The sequence below is a fragment of the Oncorhynchus keta genome, chromosome 17 (assembly GCF_023373465.1).
Source record: "Oncorhynchus keta strain PuntledgeMale-10-30-2019 chromosome 17, Oket_V2, whole genome shotgun sequence".
In the NCBI taxonomy this organism is placed as follows: domain Eukaryota; kingdom Metazoa; phylum Chordata; class Actinopteri; order Salmoniformes; family Salmonidae; genus Oncorhynchus; species Oncorhynchus keta.
The window spans coordinates 47,047,153-47,059,070 of NC_068437.1; positions in this window are offsets into that span (position 1 = coordinate 47,047,153).

Sequence of the window (11,918 nt, forward strand, 5' to 3'; positions counted from 1 at the left end):
CACCTCTCAGCTCTTTCATCATGTCCTAACCAGACATAGAGTGTTGTGGCTGTGGAGTGAACAAACTGTTTTATGGGTACTGAGAGGGCTGCTATCATACAAAGCTATCAGTGCCTTTTCTCTCTGCATCTCCTCCCCTCATCTATCCAGAATCACCCACATGGAGAGAGAGAGCTTCCGCCAGCTAGAACTCACTACCGCCACCAGAACTAATCATCTCTTTACCTCCTGTACTCTGTGCCTGGCTTGATCTCTGTCTGTATATGCCTCTCTAGCTCTCTCTCCCTCTCTATCTCTCTGTCTGTGTATGCCTCTCTAGCTCTCTCTCCCCCTCTATCTCTCTGTCTGTGTATGCCTCTCTAGCTCTCTCTCCCCCTCTATCTCTCTGTCTGTATATGCCTCTCTAGCTCTCTCACCCCCTCTATCTCTCTGTCTGTGTATGCCTCTCTAGCTCTCTCTCCCCCTCTATCTCTCTGTCTGTGTATGCCTCTCTAGCTCTCTCTCTCCTCCTCTATCTCTCTGTCTGTGTATGCCTCTCTAGCTCTCTCTCCCCTCTATCTCTCTGTCTGTGTATGCCTCTCTAGCTCTCTCAGCTCTCTCACCCCTCTATCTCTATGTCTGTGTATGCCTCTCTAGCTCTCTCACCCCCTCTATCTCTATGTCTGTGTATGCCTCTCTAGCTCTCTCACCCCCTCTTTCTCTCTGTCTGTGTATGCCTCTCTAGCTCTCTCTACCCCTCTATCTCTCTGTCTGTGTATGCCTCTCTCGCTCTCTCTCCCCCTCTATCTCTCTGTCTGTGTATGCCTCTCTAGCTCTCTCACCCCCTCTATCTCTCTGTCTGTGTATGCCTCTCTAGCTCTCTCTCCCCCTCTATCTCTCTGTCTGTGTATGCCTCTCTAGCTCTCTCTCCCCCTCTTTCTCTCTGTCTGTGTATGCCTCTCTAGCTCTCTCTCCCCCTCTATCTCTCTGTCTGTGTATGCCTCTCTAGCTCTCTCTCCCCCTCTATCTCTCTGTCTGTGTATGCCTCTCTAGCTCTCTCTCCCCCTCTATCTCTCTGTCTGTGTATGCCTCTCTAGCTCTCTCACCCCCTCTATCTCTCTGTCTGTGTATGCCTCTCTAGCTCTATCTCCCCCTCTATCTCTCTGTCTGTGTATGCCTCTCTAGCTCTCTCTCCCCCTCTATCTCTCTGTCTGTGTATGCCTCTCTAGCTCTATCTCCCCCTCTATCTCTCTGTCTGTGTATGCCTCTCTAGCTCTCTCTCCCCCTCTATCTCTCTGTCTGTGTATGCCTCTCTAGCTCTCTCTCCCCCTCTATCTCTCTGTCTGTGTATGCCTCTCTCGCTCTCTCTCCCCCTCTATCTCTCTGTCTGTGTATGCCTCTCTAGCTCTCTCACCCCCTCTATCTCTCTGTCTGTGTATGCCTCTCTAGCTCTCTCTCCCCCTCTATCTCTCTGTATGTGTATGCCTCTCTAGCTCTCTCTCCCCCTCTATCTCTCTGTCTAGTATGTCATTATTTCATTGTCTCTCCTCTCTCTCTCTGTCTGTCTGTCTCTCACTCTATCATTCTCTCTCTCAATTCAATTCAATTCAAAAGCTTTATTGGTGTGGGAAACATATGTTTACATTGCCAAACCAAGTGAAATAGACAATAAACAAAAGGGAAATAAACAAGGGAAATTAACAGTAAACATTGCACATTTAAAAATAATATAGACAGTTCAAATTTTATTATCGGCTATGTACAGTGTTGTAACAACGTGCCAATAGTTGAAGTATGAAAGGGAAACTATAGAAACAGATAAATATACTGGTTGCCCTTTTCTTGTGGCAACAAGGGAAATGTCTGTCTGTTTCTCTCTCTCTTTATTACCTAAAGAAGCTCAATGTAAGAGTTGTATCAATAATAGGAACACTGTCAATACTCTGTCAAAGCAATGAGTGCGTGTGTGTTTCATTAATTTACAGCTTCTGAGTGACACTGTTAAAACCATCACTTGTTCTGTTGACTGACCCCTGACCCCACCTACTGGAACTGTGGAGTGCTGGGATGCAATGTCTCTAGAGTTCTGTGTGGGAATGAGGTCAGAAAGAACAAGAACTCAGTCGTTTGTTGGTTGTTGCTCTCCATGGTCACTGGTTCGGACTTGTGGTTGTGGAGTACTCTGCTTTCTATATTACAGCCCACTCACTTTTCACAGCACAGCAGACATTTTGTGTCAGAAGAGCCCTGTTGACTGTACTTGTCGGTGCTTGACAGCTTTAGCAAAATATTGTTGATTCACAATTTTAGTCTATTTTCACTTACTGGTAATTCCATTTGAATTAAATCCATTTTTGATAGCATCCCTTTTGATTTCAACAAAACAGGACCTGAATGCTAAAACATTCAGGAGATAAATGTGCTCAAAGTTGACCCATTTTGCATACCCCACCATAACATGAGACATCCATGTCTTCATCACTGGAAAATATCAATGGTTTAGTTTGATATAATTTATAAGCTTACAAACAGTGTTGTCAAACAATTTGATTATTTCGTGAAATAAAATTAAAAAATATTAATTATCATTTTTTTACCATCAATTATCTAAGAAAATGTTTTCTTCATATTCGTGTCATTTGTAGCTCACACCCTATTTCACAACCTCTGATGTTCTTGTGTTGTGCGTGCTATCGGATGGATGTCTCTTGGTATGGTGGGGTATGCAAAAAGGGGTTCACTTTTAACACCTTTACCTCTTGAATACTTTTGTAATCAGTTCCAAAAAGTCACTTTCTGAGCACTCCTACAATGGGCAAATACGTATAGAAGGTTTTGTTCAATTGGAAAGAGGTGCTGTCAAAAAGTGATTGAATTCAAATGGATTATTCTCATACCTTTATTTAACTAGGCAAGTCAGTTAACAACAAATGTAATATTATTGTCATCTATCGCTGACCAGGTGCTCTTGGAGAGTTCCTCAATATGCTTGACACCTTGATAAGCTAATTTCCTGACGATGGCTCACCGCTCTTTGTACTTAGCGACTTCAACCTCCCGACATCTGCCTTCGATTAATTTCTTTCCAACTCTCTCTTTCCCATCCTTGTCTCTTTTGACTTTACCCTTTCCCAATCCCTTCCAACTCACAAGGCAGGCAATACGCTTGACCTCATCTTTTCTAGAGGCCGCTCGCCTACTAATCTCACTGCAACACCCCTCCAGGTCTCTGATCACTACTTTGTGTCTTTTTCTGTCTCCCTTTCCTCCAACCCTAACCACTCAGCCCCTACCCAGATGGTTGTCCAATGTCGCAATGTTCACTCTCTCTCTCCGACTACTTTCTCCTCTTCTATCCTACCGTCTCTCTGTTCTGCTAAATCCTTCTCCCTCCTGTCTCCTGATTCTGCCTCTTCACCCCTACTCTCCTCCCTTTCCGCATCCTATGACTCGCACGGTCCCCTTTCAATCTCTCACAGAACGATCTTCATGATCCTAACCAGTCAGGCTTCAAGATGGGTTACTCAACCGAGACTGCTCTTCTCTGTGTCACGGAGACCCTTTGCACTGCCAAAGCTGACTCTCTCCCCTCTGTTCTCATCCTCCTAGATCTATCTGCTGCTTTCGACACCGTGAACCATCAGATCCTCCTTTCCATCCTCTCAGAGCTGGGCGTTTCAGGCTCTGCACACCCATGGATTCCATTCTACCTGGCAGATGGCTCCTACCAGGTGATGTGAAGAGGATCTGTGTATGCACCACATTTACATTACATTTAAGTCATTTAGCAGACGCTCTTATCCAGAGCGACTTACAAATTGGTGCATTCACCTTATGGCATCCAGTAGAATAGTCACTTTACAATAGTGCATCTAAATCTTAAAGGGGGGTGAGAAGGATTACTTATCCTATCCTAGGTATTCCTTAAAGAGGTGGGGTTTCAGGTGTCTCCGGAAGGTGGTGATTGACTCCGCTGTCCTGGCGTCGTGAGGGAGTTTGTTCCACCATTGGGGGGCCAGAGCAGCGAACAGTTTTGACTGGGCTGAGCGGGAACTGTACTTCCTCAGTGGTAGGGAGGCGAGCAGGCCAGAGGTGGATGAACGCAGTGCCCTTGTTTGGGTGTAGGGCCTGATCAGAGCCTGGAGGTACTGAGGTGCCGTTCCCCTCACAGCTCCGTGGGCAAGCACCATGGTCTTGTAGCGGATGCGTGCTTCAACTGGAAGCCAGTGGAGAGAGCGGAGGAGCGGGGTGACGTGAGAGAACTTGGGAAGGTTGAACACCAGACGGGCTGCGGCGTTCTGGATGAGTTGTAGGGGTTTAATGGCACAGGCAGGGAGCCCAGCCAACAGCGAGTTGCAGTAGTCCAGACGGGAGATGACAAGTGCCTGGATTAGGACCTGCGCCGCTTCCTGTGTGAGGCAGGGTCGTACTCTGCGGATGTTGTAGAGCATGAACCTACAGGAACGGGCCACCGCCTTGATGTTAGTTGAGAACGACAGGGTGTTGTCCAGGATCACGCCAAGGTTCTTAGCGCTCTGGGAGGAGGACACAATGGAGTTGTCAACCGTGATGGCGAGATCATGGAACGGGCAGTCCTTCCCCGGGAGGAAGAGCAGCTCCGTCTTGCCGAGGTTCAGCTTGAGGTGGTGATCCGTCATCCACACTGATATGTCTGCCAGACATGCAGAGATGCGATTCGCCACCTGGTCATCAGAAGGGGGAAAGGAGAAGATTAATTGTGTGTCGTCTGCATAGCAATGATAGGAGAGACCATGTGAGGTTATGACAGAGCCAAGTGACTTGGTGTATAGCGAGAATAGGAGAGGGCCTAGAACAGAGCCCTGGGGGACACCAGTGGTGAGAGCGCGTGGTGAGGAGACAGATTCTCGCCACGCCACCTGGTAGGAGCGACCTGTCAGGTAGGACGCAATCCAAGCGTGGGCCGCGCCGGAGATGCCCAACTCGGAGAGGGTGGAGAGGAGGATCTGATGGTTCACAGTATCGAAGGCAGCCGATAGGTCTAGAAGGATGAGAGCAGAGGAGAGAGAGTTAGCTTTAGCGGTGCGGAGCGCCTCCGTGATACAGAGAAGAGCAGTCTCAGTTGAATGACTAGTCTTGAAACCTGACTGATTTGGATCAAGAAGGTCATTCAGAGAGAGATAGCGGGAGAGCTGGCCAAGGACGGCACGTTCAAGAGTTTTGGAGAGAAAAGAAAGAAGGGATACTGGTCTGTAGTTGTTGACATCGGAGGGATTGAGTGTAGGTTTTTTCAGAAGGGGTGCAACTCTCGCTCTCTTGAGGACGGAAGGGACGTAGCCAGCGGTCAGGGATGAGTTGATGAGCGAGGTGAGGTAAGGGAGAAGGTCTCCGGAAATGGTCTGGAGAAGAGAGGAGGGGATAGGGTCAAGTGGGCAGGTTGTTGGGCGGCCGGCCGTCACAAGACGCGAGATTTCATCTGGAGAGAGAGGGGAGAAAGAGGTCAGAGCACAGGGTAGGGCAGTGTGAGCAGAACCAGCGGTGCCGTTTGACTTAGCAAACGAGGATCGGATGTCGTCGACCTTCTTTTCAAAATGGTTGACGAAGTCATCTGCAGAGAGGGAGGAGGGGGGAGGGGAGGAGGATTCAGGAGTGAGGAGAAGGTGGCAAAGAGCTTCCTAGGGTTAGAGGCAGATGCTTGGAATTTAGAGTGGTAGAAAATGGCTTTAGCAGCAGAGACAGAGGAGGAAAATGTAGAGAGGAGGAGTGAAAGGATGCCAGGTCCGCAGGGAGGCGAGTTTTCCTCCATTTCCGCTCAGCTGCCCGGAGCCCTATTCTGTGAGCACGCAATGAGTCGTCGAGCCACGGGGCGGGAGGGGAGGACCGCGCCGGCCTGGAGGATAGGGGACATAGAGAGTCAAAGGATGCAGAAAGGGAGGAGAGGAGGGTTGAGGAGGCACCACCTACCTACTCCACCAACTACACCACCTACTCTCACTACTGGTGTCCCCCAGGGCTCGGTTATAGGCTCTCTCCTCTTCTCCCTATACACCAAGTCACTCGGCTCTGTCATATCCTCACATGGTCTCTCCTATCATTGCTATGTGGATGACACTCAACTACTTTTCTTCCTCCCCCCTTCTGACACCCAAGTGGCGACAAGCATCTCTGTGTGCCTGGGAGATATCTCAACTTGGATGTTGGCCCATCACCTCAAGCTCAACCTCAACAAGATGGAACTACTCTTCCTCTCAGGGAAGGCCTGCCCGCTCAAAGACCTCCCCATCATGGTTGTGAACTCCACAGTGTTGCCCTCCCAGAGTGCAAAGAACTTGGCATCACCCTGTTCTCTGCAAACATCAAAGCATTGACCCAGTCCTGCAGGTTAATGCTCTACAACATTGAGGAGTAGGACCCTAACTCACACAGGAAGCGGCGCAGGTCCAAATCCAGGGACTTCTTCTTCTCGCGTCTGGACTACTGCAACTCGCTGCTGGCTGGGCTGACCGCTTGTGCCATCAAACTCATGCAACTTATCCAGAATGCTGCAGTCCACCTGGTTATCAACCTTCACAAGTTCTCTCATGTCACCCTGCTCTTCCGCACACTCAGCTGGCTTCCAGTCAAAGCTTGCATCCACTACAAGACCATGGATAGTTAACTGCGGAACAGCAAGAGGAACTGCCCCTCCCTACCTTCAGGCTATGCTCAAACCCTACAACACAACCCGAGCACTCACTTCTGCCACCTTAGGTCTCTCTTTTAGCTCTGACAGTACTGATAGCTATGATATTGAGGAAAAATGTACCTTCTATGCCTGTGATATGGGGTCGTACCACTTAGCTAGCTTAAGATGAATGCACCAGTTGCGATTTTAGCATGTAAATCTTGGTGGGGCAAACCAAAAAAAATTGGAATGCATAGCAGCAAAGCCACAACACAACACTAAACAATACATTAACTGCACTATATCGGTGACAAACGGTGCCCACAAACTGTAAGGGCCTACATAAAGCAATCCCAACAGCAGAGTACCAACAGCAGTCCCAACACCTTACCACTGCTACAGTTCATTCAGCCTCATTTACTGCCTTTAAAAAAACATAGCTGATATGATTGACTTGCTTAAATAAATGTATTTTCTCCTGAAAATTGAGATGTATAAACTATGGCATAAAGGAATGAGAAGTGGATAAGAGGCAATCCATCATTTTGATTAAGACATTAATGAGCGAGAGACGACGGACATAAGGGAAAGGGGGATACCTAGTCAGTTGTACAATTGAATGCATTCAACTGAAATCATAATAAGAGAGGTGCGGGGGCTGCCAAAATCGACATCCACGTCTTCGGCGCCCGGAACAGTGGGTTAAGTGCCTTGCTCAGGGGCAAAATGACAGATGTTTACCTTCTCAGATCGGGATTCAATCCAGCAACCTTTCGGTTACTGGCCCATCGCTCGAACCACTAGGCTACCTGCCGCCACATAGTCAGTATAACTATTTGTTTAGCACTTTTGAAATGTACAGCGACAGAATTCAGAACATGGGCCATTCTTACATATAAACAGACAATAAAAGCTCTTACAGTATTAAATGATTACATTTCTCTAAAACAGGTTATAGGCAAACAAGCCACGAACAATGTGTATACAATACCGCATTGGTGGAAATAGACTCAATTATTAGGGTGAGGCACATGGGCTACTAAACAGCTTATTACACAACATACACTTAGTATTACTTTCTCAGTTACAGTACACATATATCCCTGGCTTATTACATAATTTATGCAGCAGCATACAGTACATTTTTGGACTCACCTTGGCTTGTGATGTGCTCACTTAAACATGAAGGTGGTGCGGCGGTTTTGTCATCACTTTGTCAACAAAGTTTGAGATTCTCTGGATTTATGGTCGGAACTCGGAAAAAGCCTCTCGATTGAATAACAGGCTACTGTTACGGATTGCTTTGCACTGAGTCAGTTAGGCACTGATTCCTTCCAAAAGACTCATTGTTGAGTTTGCGATTTCCAACTTGTTGCGTAATCTTTATGTCCAATGGCCAATGAGCACCGATACATTTTATCTATAATTTCTCTTAATTAAAAAGGATTTGCCAGTAGATTGTCGACTTGATTTATGATAACGACTGCTAGCTAAGACTTTGAAAGTAAGATGTTGACAGTCCAATCAAAGCTACTGTAGATATAACGTGATAACTTGTCATTCTATCTGTGGACAACGACATTGAGCCTTCTTGGATGGACACTTCTTATATATTTATTTATTTTACCTTTATTTAACTAGGCAAGTCAGTTAAGAACAAATTCTTATTTTCAATGACGGCCTAGGAACAGTGGGTTAACTGCCTGTTCAGGGGCAGAACGACAGATTTGTACCATGTCAACTCTATGGCAGAACCCAAGGGGCAAAAAAATGTCAAATCAAATCCAATTTGATTTGATTTGTCACATACACATGGTTAGTAGATGTTAGTGCGAGTGTAGCGATATGCTTGTGCTTCTAGTTCCGACAATGCAGTAATAACCAACAAGTAATCTAGCTAACAATTCCAAAACTACTACCTTATAGACACAAGTGTAAGGGGATATAAACATAAAGATATATGAATGAGTGATGGTACAGAGCGGCATAGGCAAGATACAGTAGATGGTATTGAGTGCAGTATATACATATGAGATGAGTATTTAAACAAAGTGGCATAGTTAAAGTGGCTTGTGATACATGTATTACATAAGGATGCAGTAGATGATATAGAGTACAGTATATACGTATACATATGAGATGAATAATGTAGGGTATGTAAACATTATATTAGGTAGCATTGTTTAAAGTGGCTAGTGATATATTTTACATAATTTCCCATCAATTCCCATTATTAAAGTGGCTGGAGTTGAGTCAGTGTGTTGGCAGCAGCCACTCAATGTTAGTGGTGGCTGTTTAACAGTCTGATGGCCTTGAGATAGAAGCTGTTTTTCAGTCTCTCGGTCCCAGCTTTGATGCACCTGTACTGACCTCGCCTTCTGGATGATAGCGGGGTGAACAGGCAGTGGCTCGGGTGGTTGTTGTCCTTGATGATCTTTATGGCCTTCCTGTGACATCGGGTGGTGTAGGTGTCCTGGAGGGAAGGTAGTTTGCCCCCGGTGATGCGTTGTGCAGACCTCACTACCCTCTGGAGAGCCTTATGGTTGTGGGCGGAGCAGTTGCCGTACCAGTCGGTGATACAGCTCGACAGGATGCTCTCGATTGTGCATCTGTAGAAGTTTGTGAGTGCTTTTGATGACAAGCCGAATTTCTTCAGCCTCCCGAGGTTGAAGAGGCGCTGCTGCGCCTTCTTCACGATGCTGTCTGTGTGGGTGGACCAATTCAGTTTGTCTGTGATGTGTACGCCGAGGAACTTAAAACGTACTACCCTCTCCACTACTGTTCCATTGATGTGGATAGGGGGGTGTTCCCTCTGCTGTTTCCTGAAGTCCACAATCATCTCCTTAGTTTTGTTGACGTTGAGTGTGAGGTTATTTTCCTGACAACACACTCCGAGGGCCCTCACCTCCTCCCTGTAGGCCGTCTCGTCGTTGTTGGTAATCAAGCCTACCACTGTTGTGTCGTCCTCAAACTTGATGATTGAGTTGGAGGCGTGCGTGGCCACGCAGTCGTGGGTGAACAGGGAGTACAGGAGAGGGCTCAGAACGCACCCTTGTGGGGCCCCAGTGTTGAGGATCAGCGGGGTGGAGATGTTGTTGCCTACCCTCACCACCTGGGGGCGGCCCGTCAGGAAGTCCAGTACCCAGTTGCACAGGGCGGGGTCGAGACCCAGGGTCTCGAGCTTGATGACGAGCTTGGAGGGCACTATGGTGTTAAATGCCGAGCTGTAGTCGATGAACAGTATTCTCACATATGTATTCCTCTTGTCCAGATGGGTTAGGGCAGTGTGCAGTGTGGTTGAGATTGCATCGTCTGTGGACCTATTTGGGCGGTAAGCAAACTGGAGTGGGTCTAGGGTGTCAGGTAGGGTGGAGGTGATATGGTCCTTGAATAGTCTCTCAAAGCACCAGTAGTAGTCGTTTAGCTCAGTTATCTTAGCTGTCTTGGGAACAGGAACAATGGTGGCCCTCTTGAAGCATGTGGGAACAACAGACTGGGATAGGGATTGATTGAATATGTCCGTAAACACACCAGCCAGCTGGTCTGCGCATGCTCTGAGGGCGCGTCTGGGGATGCCGTCTGGGCCTGCAGCCCTGCAAGGGTTGACGCATTTCAATGTTTTCCTCACGTCGGCTGCAGTGAAGGAGAGTCCGCATGTTTTAGTTGTGGGCAGTGTCAGTGGCACTGTATTGTCCTCAAAGCGGGCAAAAAATGTATTTAGTCTGCCTGGGAGCAAGACATCCTGGTCCGTGACGGTGCTGGTTTTCTTTTTGTAATCCGTGATTGACTGTAGACCCTGCCACATACCTCTTGTGTCTGAGCCGTTGAATTGAGATTCTACTTTGTCTCTATACTGACGCTTAGCTTGTTTGATTGCCTTGCGGAGGGAATAGTTACACTGTTTGTATTCGGTCATGTTTCCAGTCACCTTGCCCTGATTAAAAGCAGTGGTTCGCGCTTTCAGTTTCACGCGAAGGCTGCCATCAATCCACGGTTTCTGGTTTGGGAATGTTTTAATCGTTGCTATGGGAACGTCATCTTCAACGCACGTTCTAATGAACTCGCTCACCGAATCAGCGTATTCGTCAATGTTGTTGTATGACGCAATACGGAACATATCCCAGTCCACGTGATGGAAGCAGTCTTGGAGTGTGGAATCAGATTGGTCGGACCAGCGTTGGACAGACCTCAGCGCGGGAGCTTCTTGTTTTAGTTTCTGTCTGTAGGCAGGGATCAACAAAATGGAGTCGTGGTCAGCTTTTCCGAAAGGAGGGCCTTATATGCATCGCGGAAGTTGGAATAGCAATGATCCAAGGTTTTTCCAGCCCTGGTCTTGTTTTCAGATTAGCCTTGTTAAAATCCCCAGCTACAATGAATGCAGCCTCCGGATATATGGATTCCAGTTTGCAAAGAGTCAAATAAAGTTCGTTCAGAGCCATCGATGTGTCTGCTTGGGGGGGAATATATATGGCTGTGAATATAATCGAAAAGAATTCCCTTGGTAGATAATGCGGTCGACATTTGATTGTGAGGAATTCTTAATCAGGTGAACAGAAGGACTTGAGTTCCTGTATGTTGTTGTGGCCACACCACGTCACATTAACCATAAAGCATACGCCCCCGCCCCTCTTCTTACCAGAAAGATGTTTGTTTCTGTCGGCGCGATGCGTGGAGAAACCAGCTGGCTGCACCGTCTCCGATAGCGTTTCTCCAGTGAGCCGTGTTTCCGTGAAGCAAAGAACGTTACAGTCTCTGATATCTCTCTGGAATGCTACCCTTGCTCGGATTTCATCAACCTTGTTGTCAAGAGACTGGACATAGGCGAGGAGAATGCTAGGGAGTGGTGCACGATGTGCCCGTCTCCGGAGTCTGACCAGAAGACCGCTTCGTTTTCCCCTTTTTGGAAGTCGTTTTTTGGGGTCGTCGGCTGGGATCCATTCCGTTGTCCTGGGTGAAAGGCAGAACACAGGATCCGCTTCGTGAAAGTCATATTCTTGGTCGTACTGATGGTGAGTTGACGCTGCTCTTATGTTCAGTAGTTCTTCTCGACTGTATGTAATGAAACCTAAGATGACCTGGGGTACCAATGTAAGAAATAACACGTAAAAAAAACAAAAAACTGCATAGTTTCCTAGGAACGCGAAGCGAGGCGGCCATCTCTGTTGGCGCCGGATGTACAGTCAGTCTCTAACCTTAAAATTAGGGGTGACGTACTGTCCCATGAGTGACAGAAAACTGAGCCAATCATGACAGAAAACTGAGCCAATCAGGCACAACGCTCTGTATTTTCTGCTGG